At 45.8% G+C, this 18,108-nt stretch overlaps 2 long non-coding RNA genes across 5 annotated transcripts; one reads left to right on the top strand and one right to left on the bottom strand.

Annotated features, from left to right (window-relative positions):
* Positions 1 to 544: 544 nt before the first annotated feature.
* On the bottom strand, positions 545 to 15,953 carry LOC120757113 (uncharacterized). Of its 4 annotated transcripts, XR_005702368.2 has the most exons (8): positions 15,890 to 15,953; positions 14,555 to 14,780; positions 9,900 to 10,000; positions 7,306 to 7,418; positions 7,113 to 7,222; positions 6,371 to 6,482; positions 5,320 to 5,441; positions 545 to 1,271 (listed from the first exon to the last, which is right to left on the bottom strand). It is a non-coding gene; the product is annotated as an uncharacterized LOC120757113 (long non-coding RNA). The 4 variants fall into 4 exon arrangements; XR_005702363.2 differs by lacking the exon at positions 545 to 1,271 and having other exon boundaries at positions 2,558 to 5,441; XR_005702366.2 differs by lacking the exons at positions 545 to 1,271; positions 7,306 to 7,418 and having other exon boundaries at positions 2,558 to 5,441.
* On the top strand, positions 14,965 to 17,086 carry LOC120757114 (uncharacterized). Its single transcript, XR_005702370.2, has 3 exons — positions 14,965 to 15,086; positions 15,285 to 15,495; positions 15,906 to 17,086. It is a non-coding gene; the product is annotated as an uncharacterized LOC120757114 (long non-coding RNA).
* Positions 17,087 to 18,108: the final 1,022 nt, after the last annotated feature.

Genomic DNA, 18,108 nt, shown 5'->3' with positions numbered 1-18,108 from the left:
ACCATTTTGGAGAGCTTCAGACCAGGTAAGGAGCAATCTGCAAATCGGATGTGACACGGCATCCTCGTACAAATACGAGATGTTTAGCAAGTCAGCCAGAAATCCAACTTACATAATAAGGCTTCTAATCATATTTTCTCTAATGAAATTTTAATTATGGAAAAATTAGCAACTGGTCTAGAGGTTTCTGCATTACCATAAATGTCTCCAAAAAAAGCACATACTCTAAGAAATAACTCGCATTGCTGCAGAGCTGGAAAGCCGAACATGTTGATGGGATCCCAGAGCAATTTTTTACTAAAAGCACTCTTTCTGAGGAATCTGGCTCCAACAAAAGAGATAATCCCTTGCAAGACCCCTTTCTAGTAAAATATTTACAAGAACACCCACAAAAGCCAGTTTCTTCTTCGTGTTCTTTTGGTAAAAATGTACCAAAAGTGGAACAAGTTCATCTCTTTCTCCTCCAGGCACTCTAAAAACTTGAAGAAACTTTCTGGGGTGGGAGAAGGGGATCACACTTCTGCTCCTGGCTGGCTTGGCTGGGAACTGGCAAAAAATGGCAACTCCTTGGGAAAATGCACCTGTTTGGCCATTTTCTGTTTTCATATCAGAATAATAAAACCTACAGTGCTGGACCCAATTCAGGTGTGATCTCTGACAGCTTTATGGAGTGAAATCGAGGGAGAATGCTCTGGAATTGCACTCTAGATTGGAAGTGTACGAAAAGAGCTTTTCATTCCGTGCTCTTTTTACTGCTGCTCAGTACATACAGAATTAGCCCCACAAATTTAAGAATTAACAAAAAATTTTAAAAATCACCTTCAGTTCTAAATCATTTTGATGATTCAGATGATGGAGCTGGGAAATTCCATTTCCCCTTTGCCCATCACACAATGGTTCAGTTCCTAACTGTGGGCTGGGGAAAGCAAACTTGAGAAAGCAAGAATTTACTTGAAATCTAATTTCTGTCAGGTTAACAGACAAGTGGTTCAAACTGGAGGCAGTTTAAGTGTTTCCTTTTAACATTAAATCTTGTCTTCCATCATCCTCAAAAAATTTTGGTCTGAAACATCCTATTTTTTTGGCTTTTTTACCTAATTTTGATATGTCAAAGCATACCCCTGCATAACCCCCCTTCTGTAAATTACTTATGAGTAAAATCCTTTGTTATCTCCAAAATCAGGAGATTCCTCTTCAAAAAAAAAAGGAGTTGCTTTTCTTCTTGTCTTCATCCTCATCAGCTTTTGTTCTTGTCTTTTGCAACATCCTTCCTGTGAAAGAAAAGCAAGATTTTCAGTTTGCTGATTTTCCTCCAGAAAAAAAAAACATATGGAGGAAATGCTTGCTTGAAGCTTGAATAATTTCTTGTAGTCTTCAAATAAAATCAGCAGACTTTCCTACAGATAAATATATCAGTTGTCATCCTTTTCCTGGAAGGAAGAAGAGCGGGAGAAAGCACATCTCTCCCCTGAGACATCTGCACAGCCATACTATTTATTTCTACCAGAGAGGTTCTTAAAAGTGTTGTTTTTAGAAGCCAGGCTAACTCCCAGACCACAGCTGCTTTTTATTTATATTTCATCTTTCTACCCAGCTACCGCTGAAGCGGGAGAAGTTGTTCCTAAGATATTCCAGCCTTCCACACGGGTTGCACGGAGAGTGGGGCTGGGACTTTCTCACTGGGAGCCAGCATGGAAAAAACATTTTCAGGAGAGAAATGCCCAGGAGGAGTTTGGAAACTTCTCAGGGCCCATCACTTGCTGCTTGTAATCCTAGGCCTGGAGGATGGATAAGGGAAACTCTCCTCCTCCTCCTCATCTTCTTTGGGTGGGAGTGGGAAATGGTTTTTGTTGAGCTGCCTGCTGGGCACTCCTTGGACTGAAAGGAATCCCTGGATTTCCCTCAACAGCTCAGACCCGGAGTGGGAAGCTTTGCTCCATTTTTCCCTATGCAGAAACCATACCAAACAAAGCAACACGAAAAATTAAAGCCACCAGTAAAACCTGACTGATTTCCCTTTGTCCTCCAGGGAACGAAGATAAATGGGCTGACTTCCTTGCGCTCCACCTGTATTTTCCATAATTTCGTTAATTTTCTGATCTGTCGGGAGACCCTGACTGCCTTGATCCGTGGCCATCCTTCACCCAGCTCCAGCCTGGGCATCCCAGGATTGCACAGCCTCTGTGGGAGCACAGCTTGCTCCAGATTTCTCCTCAAACACCAAATGGGGCTGAGCAATTCTGCACCCTGCTGTGCACAACCTCATTGTCCCAGTCATTCCTTAAACATTGGCTGGGACAAACCTGCAAACCAATTCCCTCCACAGGAAATACATCCTGCAGGTGGCTGGATTCATTTCCCTGCACAGTGCAAAATGAGAAAGAGATACAGCAGGGGAAAAAACACTTCTTTCAGAGCTGTACCTTTATTTCCTGTGCATTCATGAATACACTGCTCCAAAGGAAATCTCACTCTGTAAACACTTTTCTTTATAGGACTGGAAGTACCTGGTGAAACTGAATGTAGATGGGGAAAAACTCTAAATCAACAGCCCAGCAGACAGATTTCTTTGAACATAGTAAATAAATTTGCATGTTTTCAAATTGTTTAACAGACACGGGTTCAAAGAATGGCCAGGAGAAACAAGAGAGAATATATTTCACTTTCTCCAGACAGAAATCAGCTGAAGATCCCACAGAAACCCAGAACTGTCACATACATCCTGTGCAACCTCAGTGACTTTAGGACAATTCCATGGGCTGGAGGCTGCACACATTAGGATTCTATGTTTGTTGCCAGGCTGGGTTGAGACTATTTAAATTCCCTGTCAGGATCAGTTATGGTCAAATCATTTCCCATGAAAAGAGAAATGGATCCGTAACGAGACTTAATGCTTTGTTGTTTGAAAAACTATTTCAACACTCTATTAAAAACACCAAGGACTCTAATTGAACTGCTTTTTTAAGGAGGAGACAATTAAAGTTTGCTGCATAATTAATATATCACAGCCATTAATAACCCCTAAATGATCCCTAAATTTCATTTTATTCATTATGGACAAATTGAGCCGACTCATTGTACAGGAAATACTTTAAAACACCTGTCAGTGAAATATTCCTTCCACCATCTAGAAAGAAAAGCCTCCTAACAGCTCCCTGAAATTGGTGTCACTCATTAAAATCATCTTCAGGCATTGTGTGCCTTCCACAAGTCCTCTAAGCAACGATCACGGGGCTCTTTTAGTCACCACTCATCTCCAAGAGATATTCCCAGCTTTTATCAAGGAGCTTGTGTTTGTAAATAGGCAGCACAAAAAAGCCACAGCTCATTTCCCCACTTTTGTCCCGAGCTGCTTCATGAATCCCGGTCTCTTTTGAGGAGAATTTGCACATTCACGGGGTTTTATTTTAACGAGCTGAATCCTGCCATCCTTCAGGCTGCCGAGGAGATTCGGATGCCGGAGATTAATCAGGGAGTTTCAGCGGAGCCATTCAGGGAGGGATGATCAAACCCCACAAACAAGGCAGCAGATGGTGGCCAGAGGAGGCTTCCAGGCCCTTCTCTAACGAGCACAATGCCAGCTCTGCCTTCCTTGCACATCCCAGGAGTTGTCTCCTCACCAGCTGCAAGGTGTTGTACAACGGCAGGAGCTCAGCTCCTGGAAACTGGCCTGGCTCCTTCTGGAGCCCCAGAGATGGAGAATTCAGGGAAGGTTTGGGAAATGCTCCGGGGCACGGGATGGGATGCTTGCACAGCCAACCCTGTGATCCATGTAGGTCCATTCCAGCTTGGGATACTCATAGAACCATGGAAAGGTTTGGAATTTAAATTTAAAGCCCATCCAGCTCCACCCTTGCCATGGCAGGGACACCTTCCACTGTCCCAGGCTGCTTCAGCCTAGCCTTGGGCACTTCCAGGGATCCAGGGGCACCACAGCTGCTCTGGGCACCCTGTGCCAGGGCCTCACCACCCCCATGGACCAATTCCTGCCCAGTCTCCCATCTAAACCTATTTTGGCGCTGTGAAGCCATTCCTCCTTTTCCTGCTACTCCAGACCCTTGTAAAAAATCCTTCTCCATCTTTCTTGTTGTCTCCTTCAGGCCCTGCAAGGCCACCATGAGGTCACCCCAAGGCTTCTCCTCTCCAGGTGAACAATCCCAGCTCTCCAGCCTTTCCTCCCAGCAGAGCTGCTCCATCCCTGGGATCATCCTGGAGCCTCCTCTGGATCTCTCCAGCAGCTCCAGGTCCCTCCTGTGCTGGAGCCCAGGTCTCACCTGAGCTGGGGACAGAATTCCCTCCTTCCCTCACCTACTGCCCACACTGGCTTGAATTTTGATATTCCAGGAATTCTACAGATTTCTATCACCTCAGTGTTGTGTTGATGGCTTCTGGAGAGGTTCTGTGCAGAGCCCACAGCCCTCTGCACCCGCTCCCAGCAGCAGGGTGAAGAATAAACCCCTAAAAGCTCCACAAGCTTATTGTTCCTTTGACATATCCGTGACATTCACAGCGCCATAAACCTTCCTCATCTGAAATATTTAGCTCCTTAGCAGCAGTCAAACAGACATGCATCCTGCCTGGCACATCCACGCCGTAGATCACTAATTTATTTCTTACAGCCCTCCTGGGTGCTGTATGTGCTGAGACAACTGCATTCCCAGAAATGGGCATAAATATCCGTATTTATTTTCTCATCGTGCTGGCTGGGGAGTTGGGGGAGAGAGAGGGAGGGAGAGCCAGGATAAGAATCACACAGAGAAAATGGCCTGACAAACGCTCTGGGTGCGCTTCCTCCAGCGGAGAGCTCGGCGTTATTCCTCATCTGCTGTGCCACAGCTTGGAGTGGGCCGTAATTATGGATTTCCAGCTGGCATTATGGTTATTATAGATTAGATGTTGGTCTGTAAAGACTGGCAAACCAATGAAGCTTTCAGGTTTTGAGTAGCCTCCAGGGCAGGGCTCTGCAAGGCTCGCTTTCCTGAGCTGTTGGTTTTATTTATAGTCCAGGACTAAACAAGGCAGGAATTAAGGGAATGCTCCTCGCTGAAGGTAATGGTATGGAAATGCTGACGTAGGTCTGTGGCAGCAGACAGGAGCAATAGCCTTGAGGAAATATTGGAAGTGTGGAGCTGAGCAGAGCAAGCAGCACCTCGAGGCTGCTTTTTGTCACTCTGGCAGGACAAAGCTGTAAATAATTCCCCCCGCAGTCTGCACTCAATTATGAGTAACTTAGTGGCACCCAGGATATGATATGCCCAGGAAAACACAGCAGTCACCTCGAGTTCTCAACAAAATCTCTGGGATGAGTTGCTTTCTCACCTGGTTTGGATCGCTCTGGAGGATTGAAGCACAGCTTAAGGCTGCTGTTCCAAACAGCTTTTCCACCACAGCTCCGAGGAACAACATGAAGTTTAACTGAATCAGCCAATCTTGAGCCAAAACTACAGCAAAAACAAACAAATAAATAAACAAATTCTTATCATCTATGGAGGTTCCTCTTTTCTGGCAAACAGAACTTGCAGATCCACATGGGTTTGATGCCGGCCACCAGGAAAAATCAGGAGATCTGGAGAGAGACTTCTCATCAGGGCTTGTGGCCACAGGACAAGGGTCAATGGTTTTAAGCTAAAGGAGGGGAGATTCAGGCTAAATATAGGGGAGGAGCTGCTCCCTGTGAGGGTGGGGAGTCCCTGGCACAGGGTGCCAGAGAAGCTGTGGCTGCCCCATCCCTGGAAGGGGTCAAGGCCAGTTTGGATGGAACTTGGAGAAACCTGGGCTAGTGGAAGGTGTCCCTGCCCACGGCAGGGGCTGGAATGGGATGACCTTAAAGATCCCTCCCCGCCCAGCCCATCCTGGGATTCTGTGATTTGGTCACACCTGGCCAGTGCCAGGACCTCAGGATGGACCCAGAAAACAGGGACAGATTCCCACTGATCCATGGGGCCATGGACATCCTGCTCTCTGTGCCTGTGACAGCAAAATGCAGCACCCAGGGTACGACACTGATCCTGATCCCATTCCCCTCCTCCGTCCTGAACAGAACTGCTTCCCATTATCCAGGTGGAAGGCTGCAATTACCCTCATAAAAGATGCACAAATAAACCAGTTCCTAACAAATTAATCCTGTCACACCTTACCAGCATTCTTTTATCTGTACTGGCTTAAGCATGGTTATTATTTTTAATAGGTCAGTTTTGAACAGAGCTGCCATAAAGGTGCTGCTGACAAATCAAAGATAAAGCAGGAGCTGCAAACCCAGCATTGAGCAGACGCCCAAGCATGTTCTTATCAGATCACGGCTACAAGGGCTCAAACTGATACAAAAATCATATCAATGTCTCCTAACAGCTGTTAGCAACATCACCCTGACCTCCAAGAGACCCAGATCCACGTCGCTGGGATGGAAATCTTCCCATCTGAAGAGGTGTGGGTTCTTTCCCAGCGATCCACGCCCAGGAGGATGCCAGCACTCACACAGAATTCTGTGAAAGCCAAGGAATCTCCAGTGAAACCTTTCAGTGATAAAATTCTTTCCACTCCTGTTTATCTATTGATTGGAAAGAGGCAAACTGAAGCAGACAGCAGAATTTATATCTCCCCAAGGAGCCCCAATAGTGAGATGATATTGGATACAGGTGGACGTGGCACAGTTACAGTCAGGGAAAACAGATGTCTGCCTTCTCACCAATGGGAATTTAATGAGAGTATGCCTGATAGAAATAGGAAGCAGAAATAATCACTAACAAAACTCTTATATTTAATTTCACCATTTGCTTTTAGGGAGAAAAAAAAAAAAAAAAAAAGGTGAGTCAGTGGAGTGATCCCAGCTGAAAAGTGACAGTGTTCAATAGCTTAGTAAGAAGAAAAATACACTGATCTTCACCAAAATAGAGACCTTCAGTCCGGTTTTGTGTGCAGAATACAAACAGAATTTAGCCTGTCTACAGCAATATTTCACGGAGTGCAACAGCATTTTGGAGTCTGTAGATTATCACTGACTTTCTCCTCACAATGCCTGATAAAGCTTCACTTCAAGAGTCCAAAAAATAACGAAAAAAATATATCAAAACAAGCATTTAGATGGTGCAGCTTGGATGAGGTGAAATTTATACCTGGCTCTCTGTTGAAAAGGGTGAAATGATGAGCATTATTCTTGGTTCACTGCAAACAGCACGGATCCAGAGGTTCGGAGGGAGTTTTGGCTACTCAGGAGCCATAATTCCTGTGCAGGCACATGTGGACAGCAGCAGTTTGTTCCCATCCCTGGGAGCAGCTGGGAGTTATTCCAAAAAAAGCAGTAAATACCCTAAATACACACTCCAAAACACAGAGAGAGGCAGCGCACACATCTGGCACTAAAGGCATTTCTCTCCTATCGCAGTGCGCTGCCCCGGTGTTTTCCTTCCTGAATTTCAATCCTAAAAGGCAAAGATATTTGTTTGGAGAGTTGGAAAATAAACAAGGACACAAAAGCAATTTGTCCCTCTTTTATTCCTCGTCTCACACTGAACAACTGCTGTGCAAGCCTTCTCCTTAGCCAGAGCAACATCTGCATTCTTGGGAATTCTAAGTTTACAAATAAAATGTTTGGAAATTATGCCTCAGTATTTTTCATAATGATGGCATAAAAACCTAGCAGAGGAGTGCTCCTTATCATTTCAGTGCTTTGATGGTCCTGGACCATTTTCAAGGGCTCCTCCCTGTCTACTGCAAAGCAGAGAGAACAAAGCCTTGGGAAGTCAATACTGGGTCAATCCAGAGCAGTAAACACCTGAACGTGGCCAGATCCATGGCTTGAAATGGGATTTACTGAGGACAACCGCTGCCTTCATTTGCAAGAGATCTGGGAAGGCATTTCTTCAGGGTGCTGCAGCTTTCAGAGCAATTTAGTGATGGGCAGCCAGACCCCAATCTTCTCCCTGCACCAAGCTGCCAACCAGCCAAGGGAGTTACTCAGCTTAGAGGAAATCAGGATTTGATAGGTTTTTATATCTAAAAAAAAAACCCTGAAGCAAACAAAACGTTCCAGCAACCTCTCTTTGCCTGCTTTTTCTTTTAACATGCATGGTACCTGTACAAGCCCATCAGACTTTTCATCCTCTTTAGAGCCAGGATCCAATGGGATCTGTTCTTTCCAACACCAACTTTATGGTGACAGAGAATTCAAACTGCTAATTAAGAAACTGAAAAAATAAGAAATTAGCAGCAGAGATCAGAAGCTGCTGTGGCTACATCACACCCCCCTCACTATGGATTTTTATCTGTATACCAGTTTTCCCTGCATGAGTCCAACATCAAGCTAAAACCCAATAAAAATAAAGCCTGTACCTTGCTCTGCACCAATATTTGCTTTTCCTAGGCTGTTTTTGGTTGTTTTGCAGTCTGGCTCCTGCAGATTAGAACAGCTTTTGAAAAGATGCAGTTTGGGGAAACATTGGCAGCACATCTCATTTAAATGCAGTCTAATTCATGCAGCGATAATTTACATCGACAGGACTTTGAGATAGGAAGTCTTTGCCATTACAAGCTGAAATGCATTTCACCTGCTGGAATTCCAGCATATGCATATTTCATGGCATGAATCGATTTCAAAGGTGTTGCATGTGTTTGTTTTATGTCTGTGAGGTTCAGGGAGGCTCCGTCGTCAGGTTTTATTTACAGGACAGGAAAAGCGAGATAAGGAATTCCCTTGCTGCACCATCCCTGCTGGATTCACTCAACCTCAGCTTCTGGACAGAAATGTAAAATTCTGACTGCTCTTAAAATCTGAATTTCCAGATTGTTCTTTGAAGAGCATCACCGCTGCACCTGCTTTTTCATTATTATTTAAAGCGGGGTTATGGTTTCGTAATGAGCTTTTTCGAAGTGGAAATGGAAGGCAGGTACAATACTCAGAAGACCTGATGAGACCTAATGTTCTAAGGCAGAACTTTTGTATTTAGACAAGCCCTAATGGAGCAGTAAGAGAAGCCTCTTTTCCAGGAAATGCATATTATTATTACCATTTATTAGGGCTTCTCTGAAACAACCTTCCTCTGAGAGCACTTCTAATTAGACAAAGCCAAAAGCTTTAATTCACATTAACCTCAGCTCCAGCATCCTGGATAATGGGGAGAAGCAGAAGGGCACGGGCTGGATCTTTGTACCACAAAGAGAACAGAACATTTTTAAAGAGTTTTCATTAGGGAGAGAAGTTTCTGGCAGTGAGGCACGTCCAGAACCAGAAATGCATTACAAACCTGTTAATTGTTACCTTTTAACACGCCAGCACCTGGCTGCACACAGGCAGGGGAGGCACCAAAACCTTCATCTTGCGGGGATAAATGTCTGAACCACTCTCTCCAACTGAGGGTTCTCCCCCTAAATCTCCTGCTGGGCTTTCCAGGAGTCTCAGACAATGCAGGGTTTTGTGGGGACTGACAAAAAGGGCAGCAAAACCCAAAGAGGTTTTGTGAGGTTTCTGACACGGCCTCTCTCATTTTGCTGGAAATAAAGGAGTTGAAATCAGCAGGATCTCTACCATATGTTGCCCAGCCCTTGAATCGAGGATTACAGGTCATGGTTTTTTGTGAGTGACTTGGGCTTTAGGTGAGTGATAAAATCAAACTCCATTTTCCCAACAGCTCCAACGCCTTCCCGAGCAAGGCAGGGGAAAACAAACCCCTGTTGTTTGGCCATTTTGTACCAGTGTGGATGAAACTGTGAGACAAGGAAATACCTGAAAGGCTGAGGGAGAAGGAGAGGCTTTCCCCACACCTTTGCAGCTCCCCTGGTGCTCTGGGGGAAGAGCCTGGTCCTGCTGGCGTTGAGGTGCTGACCCTCAGCATCCCCATGACAACAGCTCGGGTTTCCTGCCCACTGCCAGGCAGCAGCAGCAGCTCTGTGCCTGAGCTGATTACCTGGGGACAGCAGGAACCGCTGAAATGGAGACTCTGGCTCCATACATCTTCATTAAAATCATCTCATAACTTTGTGCTCTGAACCCGGGGAAGGCTAAAAGCTGAAATGCAAATCACGGAGCGCTCAGCATTGATTTTTTTTTTTTTTTTTCTTTTTTTAATTATTTTCTCCCCACCTTTTTCAGTTCATTGAAAAGATTTCTGATCCCACAGTGTTGGAGCTTCCAAAGGGAGAGCTGGGTCACTCCTTTGGAAGAGCGGCAGGGGTGAAGCAGGGCAGCACCACAAGGAGAGCCCCTGGGAAAAGGAATCTAAGGAGGCTGAGAAGACAGCAGCTGGATTGAGAATTCACTGATAGGATCACAGTTAAAAATTAGGAGAAGTTTCATTTAAAATCCACAGTCATTGTTTTTTTCCCCATGTTTTGGCCCAAGGACAACAAACTCCCGTTGTTTGCTGCAAGCTCCATCGGAGGGCTGGGTTTGCTGCTTTCCTTCAGCCCAAAGCCCAGGAATCACCATCAGAACGTGTCAGTTTTGACAGCCACAATCCTGTGTTTATAAATTTAAACTGTCAGGCACTTGATACTTAAGAGCATCCCTGGAAGTGTCCAAATCCAGGCTGGGTGGGGCTGGGAGCAGCCTGGGACAGTGGGACAGGAGTGGCACTGGATGGGTTTCAAGGTCCCTTCAACCCAAACCATCCTGGGATTCTGTCATTACCTTGCAAATCCTCTTCACAAAAGCTTCTCACTCTTTTCGGGGACTTTAAAAACCAAATTTAAATGTTGTATTTCTTCCCAGTGCCAGTCAAACCTGAGGATTTATCCCAAGGTTTGCAGCCAGCACATAAAACAAATGTGCTGAAACCTCACAGCACAAACCAACATTTGCTCTTATCATTTAAAGCCATAAATATGGCACTGATCTATTCTGGCAAAAACTGGTCAAAGCCATCAGAAATCTCCTCTTGTATCCTTGTAAAACTTCATTGAAGCGAGGCAGCATGATGCTGCCCTTTAGAAATTCTTATTTAATTACTGAAGCCCATTTGAGAAGCAATACACTTCATACTTCCCCAATTACAAAGTCTGCTTCTGCCCTTAAAAATAATCTCAAGCAGAGCCAAAACTAAGCTCTGATTATAATTAAATTTCCTTTTTACATGGATGCTGGTATTTTCTTATGCATTCTGAGCTCTCTGCTGATTATTGTAGGATACTGAGAGGACACAGGGGGCTCAGAAATGAAAGGAAGAGGAAAAAAAAGAGAAAATATTTGATAGTCTAAGGAATCATGCACTTTTAGAAAAATATGCTGGAAAAGTTATGGGAGAAAAAGTTATTTTAAAAAATCATGGGAGCTATCATGATATCACTAATTTCAGGAGGTTTATTACATACATCTATATAGATATCCATTTTTATGAGCAGCTAGCAGGATCAGGAGCACTGAAAAGTACAGTTGCACAAACACGAATGGATAAAAAGCATATTTTAAATTATAAAATAATAAGAAAATATATCCCAAGGCAAAGTACAGCAAGAGCAAAGACAAGAGGAGAATCGGGGGGAAAGGCTGGTTCTTTGGAGAAAGATCTCATCAACGCCAAGGCCAGAATATTCAATCCATTATTTAATTAGTCTTGTTAAAGATGTCAAGCAGGGAGTGAAGAGCAAGGACAGGAGGGAGAGGGCTGTCCCTGGAATGGGCTGGATCATAATGGGAGAAGACAGACGTTTTCAGAGTCTGGGCACTGAACCTCAAACCCCACCAGCTCTCGTTGAGGCATCATGGAAACCAGCCCAGGAGCAGGAAATTGAAAAAGGCAATTGTTCTCCCTGCCTGCCAGCAAAGGGAGGATAGAAGGATGTGACAGCATGATTTCCATCCAGGGGAAAAAAATAAAAATAATAATCAGGAATAACATGATGATATGAGTGAGCTGCCAGCAGAGGGGACGGGAGGTGAGCAGTGGCCAGGACACCCTCAGCAAGAACAAAGCTCCCTCCACAGCCACAGGCCAGAGCAGCACGGGGAAAATCATAAATCTGTGCTCCAGACAGGCGTTCTCCTCGTTATTGGCAAGATGAAAGTGCCAGGAGAGCAGCAGGGCACGTGGGGCTTATCCCCAAGGGGAGGCTGAGCTCAGCTCCTCCGTCAGGGGGACGGAGAGGATGTGGTGACACGGATCTGGGAGGCACCACCTGCCAGCAGAGGCAAAGTTAGCCATCAGGATCATTCTAAAATGCAGTTCTTTCCCAAAACGCAGAGGTTAAGGAAACATTTAAATATATAAACATGCATACACACATTCATGCATATTTACAGCGCTGGAAAGAGGTCCAGCAAATCCATGGATCAAGGAGACAACAAGGCAGATCTCTGTGGTTATTTTAGCTCAGAGGGCACTGAGGGAAGCTGTCACAATGCCCAAGTACCTCCTGCACTGCAAGGAGGGAATTACCCATCGTCTGTGTCCAAGAAAACTTTGGGGACCTCAAACCACAGGAAGGAAAATTCTAATTTGACACTGGGAGAAGCTTTTTAAAACCATTTCGGGTTGGTTTTTTTTTGTTTGTTTGGTTTTTTTTTAATCATAAGTCTAGAAGAAATTATTTGAGGAATTAATGAAAATTCCATGACAAGATGAAGTTTTTGATATGTTAACACTTTTAATGGCCCAGGGCTGCCTCCTGAGAGCCACCTTTCCTCTGTGGCCAGCATCCAGAGCCTGAGGCGCAGCTCACCCGAGGTAATGTGAACAAGCAGTGGGAGAGGGAAGTCTAGCAATGAGGAAATGGGGGAAAATAAGTAAAAAGATAAATTATAAGGACTGACATTGAGAAATGTGAGTTGCTGGTGCAGGTGAAAGGCACAACACCCAGAGAATGTGGCTGTACCCCAATATAAACATCAGGAAAGTGAGGAAATTTATCCAGGGATGGACAGTTATGGTCACAGCCCCAGGTAACTTCTAGAAACTAGAGTTTCATTATTGCTCTGGCAAGAACTGATTACCAAAGCAGTAAAATTCGAGATCTTCTTGCCCTGACAAGCATTTCACAGGCAAGTTTCCAGGCTGGTGACTCCTGGGAAGGTTTCTCCTATCCAAGCTCACACTCAGCATGCTGAAGGCAGCTTTGATTTGAGCACTGAACTCCAAACTTTTCTCCCCAGCTTGTGCAAACACCAGTTTTCTGGATGAGAGGTTACACAAGGCTTTTCCCCCTCCTTTTAAGCACTTTCATGGAGGTGTTTTCAGTAACACGTTTATCGGCAATTGCCGCCCATTTTCAGTGCCCAGCTGCACAGCTAAACCTTGACTTTTAAACCTTGCAGGGTTTAAAATGTGAAAAGCTCAGACCTTGCAGGACCTGCCTGTGCAGATGGAGCACATCACCCAGCTGTGGCTGAGCCAGAAATGAACTTTGATAACATCCAGCACTGTGTCTAACACTGGTGATGTTGAACACGCCCAACTCAATGGATGGACAACAGCCGCTGCTCTGCCCAAGAAAAAATCGGCACCGAAAGTTGGAATATTAAATAGCAGAGGGGAAAATAAAACACAGGACAGTGAATATGGACGACCAATAGACCAGTGAGGGTGAAAAAATGCAGATTTGCTGCCCAGAAAACACAAGTTTTGCAGGTAAATGCCCTAGATATATTTCTCATCTTCACAGCCATGGTTCCAGATTCCAGAAAGCAAAAACAGCTTTAGTAATAAAAAACACAGGCCACAGGGCAAGAAAATAGGTTTAAATCTAGATACTAAGAACTCTAAACCTCTGAGGGAAATAAATCTGTGATCTAAATCACATCCATTTATAGATGGGAGACAGATTTGCTCTATAGAAGGAGCTGATTCATCTAAATAAACTACCAGGCTTGTATTTACAGCTCTACTGAGATGACTCTGTTCTCCTTCACGTGGGCATTACTTTATTACCAGCTTTCTTGGAGCAATATTTCATTGCAGAAAAATGAACTGGAAGTCCAACATTTCATGTCAAACCCAGGATGCTCATTCCAGCCAGGATTAGCTGCGGTATTTAAGCATCTCTTCCCAAACCACCATGAAGCAACATCTTACCTTGTTCCCCTTTGAGTCACAGGGTCATGGGAAGGTTTGGGTTGGGAGGAACCTGAAAGATCACCCAGTGCCCCCCCTGCCATGGCAGGGACACCTTCCACTGTCCCAGGCTGCTCCAAGCCCTGTCCAGCCTGGCCTTGGGCACTGCCAGGGATCCAGGGGCAGCCACAGCTGCTAGCTGTGATGCTTTTGTGGCTCTCCCTGGAGAGGAATGTGGGTACTTTGCTTCCCCTCAGCTCCAGCGGAACTGACACCGCAGCTGGAGCCCTCCAGCCTTTCCTGCCCGAGCGGGGTTCAGTTCTGAGCAAGGCTCGGTGTGTCAGAACCACACAAAATGTTGGTGTGCCCTGCGCAGGGGTGGCACTGGATGAGCTTTGAAGTCCCTTTGAACCCATTCCGTTCCATGATTTATGATTATGAGATAATTTCCTGCTAAAGTAAGGGCTTGTTTCTTTTCACCCCTCTGACAGCTCTGAAATCCTTTCCAGTGACACACTTTCAAGCTCTCTTTTCTTTTCAGGGAAATACAGAAAGGTTTGTTTGCCTTTTTCCCTTACCTGCTCCAAGACCGAATTGCCCAGGACCCAAGCTCAGCTTTGCCTCTGACCCTGCTGCAGGTTTCCAGCTCCATTTGCAGGAACATCAGTTCATTATTAGGGGAGATAAAGGGGCACCTCTGAGCTTCATTAGGACAGAGAGAAGAATGGGATTTCAGCTCTCTGGGAAGAAACCAGCAATCTTCTGGGTGCGCAGCTGATGCTGAATGCCCCCGATCCTCAGCACCTGCGAACAGAACAAAGAAATCGCCAATTATCTCCAGGTTTTGCCTCAGAATGGGATTCAGGATCAAATAGCTCGCGCAGCTGAAGGTCTGCCTTGCTTATTATTTTCCTCATTTGCAACTAAACACATTTTGGTTGGCTCTATAAAGAGTTGTTATTTGTTTTGTGTCAACAGCCCGGGTCCTGCTGTACTATTATTCATTGCATAAACACACATTTCTTCCAGTAGTATCCTGCTCCTACTCCAGCACATTTTATTCTCTGGCTTTCACATTCCTTTACCAAAGAAGAAGGCAGCTGCAGAGAGGTTTGTGGTGTGCAACACTTGTGCTTGTGTACCTCAGCTCATCAATCACACTCATTTCCTTCCCTGGATGTGTTAAACCTTCTGAAATTAGTGATAGCATGATAGCTCCCATGATTTTTTTTTGTTTTTTTAAATGACACTCTCTGTGCCTTTCTCGTGTGATGTGGCTGCATTAAAACCTCTTTGTTTTATAATCAGGTGAACGAGAGGCAGCAAAGCCAGAAGGAAATCAAAAGGAAACCAGAATTATCAGAGGGCAGCTGGAACATCAGCACTGGCAAACCTGCATTTTGTAAGGGTCTCCAAAGGAGAACATTCTCCTGGGAATATCAGGCAGGAGCTGTGCAGCCACTGAGATCCAGCTGAAATCCCCTGTGGTGTCGCCCAGGGGCTGATGCAGGAGGCTGAGGTGGGAATATCGTGGTGTGTTGGGTACGTGAATGAACAGACAGGCTCTGAGCCAATATTCCCTGGGTGTTCCTCTGGGGAATCAAATGTCCCGTTGTGCAGGGGCTGGGGTGGGATCTCTGCAGCATTCCTGGAGCACAGGGCTGGCAGGGATCAATAACTGGGTGCAGACAAGGAATAAAGCTGGAATCAAAGGGGTTTGCTATGCACCTCTCCTGGATCACATTCTGCCGTCCAGAGGAGACAGAGATTTTACCTCATGAGCTATCCCAGTTCTCAGGAAATGAGTGGATGACATCTTCCATCTGTTCCAGAAATGCAACCATTTTTTACAGTGGTAATAATATATATATATATTTTCTTTTAATTCCACCTTCAATTACGTGTAATTTCACCTGGCTTATTTTCCAGACTCCATCTTCTCTTTTCTCCGAGCTGATTTATCAGATGAAATCACGGCCACCCTCCAACTGATGCAGTAATTCACTCTGATGGGTGACACACGTACAGGTGAAAAAATATTGGCGCAATACACAAAGCCATCTCAATAAATCATGGGAAATTAGTAGGGAGAACTCATTTTCAAGCTTTTAGCATAACAATTAAGATGAGATGAGAGTGGAAAGCAAGAGCTCAGGGCCAGGCTGGATGGGGAACAGCCTGGTCTGGTGGAAGGCGTCCCTGTCCATGGCAGGGGTGAAATGAGATGATATTTGAGTCCTTTCCAACCCAAACCATTCTGCGGTTCTGTGAAACTCCTTGGGCAATCCTGAACAACAATTCTTGTAAACGAGGCTCCCTCCACACCAGCACGAGCACACTGATATCACTGGCTGCACTTGAAATAAAGGCATTGAAGGAAGAACTACATGCAGCTAATAAAGCAGTTCAAGCAATTGGTCCATACAGAGCAGGCAGAGAATTTTAAAAGATATTAAACTTCACCTGCAGGCTGGTGGCGAGGCCATTAAGGAATTCCCTGTGATGAACTGCATTTAGTGGGAATTAGACCTGGAGATGTTGGATCCTGCAAGTCCCCCAGTGCTTGTGCTTCGGTTCCAGGCTGCTCACGTGCTGAAGTGTGCTCCTGGAGACCTGCCAGGGATTTTTGCATGAATTGGGTGACTTTGTAGAGAGCAAAGACGTGAACTTGACAATGCCCTGGGTGACGGATGCTCAGTCCTGGGAGGAGTCCAGTGGCATCAGCACTCCGAGGCGTGGGAGCTCCTCTGTTTGAGAATGGACCAAGGAGGGATGCAGCGAGGGGAAACACTGCCCTGCCGTGCAGGACACAGCTCCTGGAGCTGGGATAAGGAGGGAATGTCTGGGAACCACCGCTGCAAACCACTCCTGGTTAATACCATTCCCATGTCATGATAATACAGCTCTGCAGGGATTTCTCCTCACTGACCTCAGTTTTGCCCGTGGCACTGCACACTTCCCTCAGCACAGCAAACCTGGTACCAGTGTTTGCAAACACACTTCTTATTCCCCCACAAACGCACAGTTGTTCTGTGTGTGATCACAACAGGTTCAAAACGCACAACTTTACACTTAAAACCCAAGAGCCTTGGTAATTTTTGCTCTGCAGCCTGTACAGAAAGACAAATAAGGAAGGGTTGAAGCCTGATTGTCGCTCTAGGACTCGAATCTGCAAGGATGTGAGATGCATTTATGAGAAGTGGTGTTTCATGAGCTCGGTAATTTGCAGTTTGTTACAAAGACAAATTCCTTTCTGGCTAAATTGTACTGTAAGTCAGGCTCCTCAGGGAACATCTGACTAAAAAGGTGATGTTAAAGTAATTTCCATAACACCAAACTAGGAGACGAATTATAAACTGCATAGAGGAGAAAAGTGGGGGAAAGGAGCAGGAGCTGAGCTGGAAAGAATTTCTTCATGGTAGTGCTCAGAATGGGGAGAACTCAGACAACGCTGTGGAAACTGTGGTGCTAAAGCTGCTCCAAAACAAGCACAGCCTCGGGTTTTCAGCTGAGTGACAGTGACTGACTTCACCCTTGAAATCATTTTTCAAACCGTGCAGACGCCCTGCAAAGCCTTCTCCAAGGGGAGACTCCTGGCAGGGACAGCAGCTCCCACTGCTGGGGAATTTCCCTGCACGGCGTCGGGCCCCAAAGCTTTCTCACCATAAAAAGGGCCAAAAGCAAATCACAAACCTCAGCTGCTCAGTGCAGGACTGAATCTGCAAAGGCTCCGGCACCCATACCTGCTCCTGAGTAATGGGATGTTCTGAGGGGAGGAGCGCTTGAGCCATTGCTCTCCAGCTGTCATCCAGAAAGGAAACCACAGCGGTGAGCACGGCTCACACCGGCACAGAAAGAGCTGATTTACAATCCCAGGATGGTTTGGGTTGGGAGGGACCTGAAAGATGGCAGGGACACCTCCCACTGTCCCAGGCTGCTCCCAGCCCCAGTGTCCATCCTGGCCTTGGGCACTGCCAGGGATCCAGGGGCAGCCACAGCTGCTCTGGGCACCCTGTGCCAGGGCTGCCCACCCTCCAGGGAACAATTCCTGCCCAATCTCCCATCCAGCCCTGCCCTCTGGCCGTGAGAAGCCATTCCCTGTGTCCTGTCCCCCTCCAGCTCTCCTGGAGCC

This window comes from Hirundo rustica, chromosome 10, assembly GCF_015227805.2.
Source record: "Hirundo rustica isolate bHirRus1 chromosome 10, bHirRus1.pri.v3, whole genome shotgun sequence".
NCBI classification, from domain to species: domain Eukaryota; kingdom Metazoa; phylum Chordata; class Aves; order Passeriformes; family Hirundinidae; genus Hirundo; species Hirundo rustica.
Note: the sequence above shows the minus strand (reverse complement) of the source record. Positions and strands in the feature narration are given on the sequence as shown.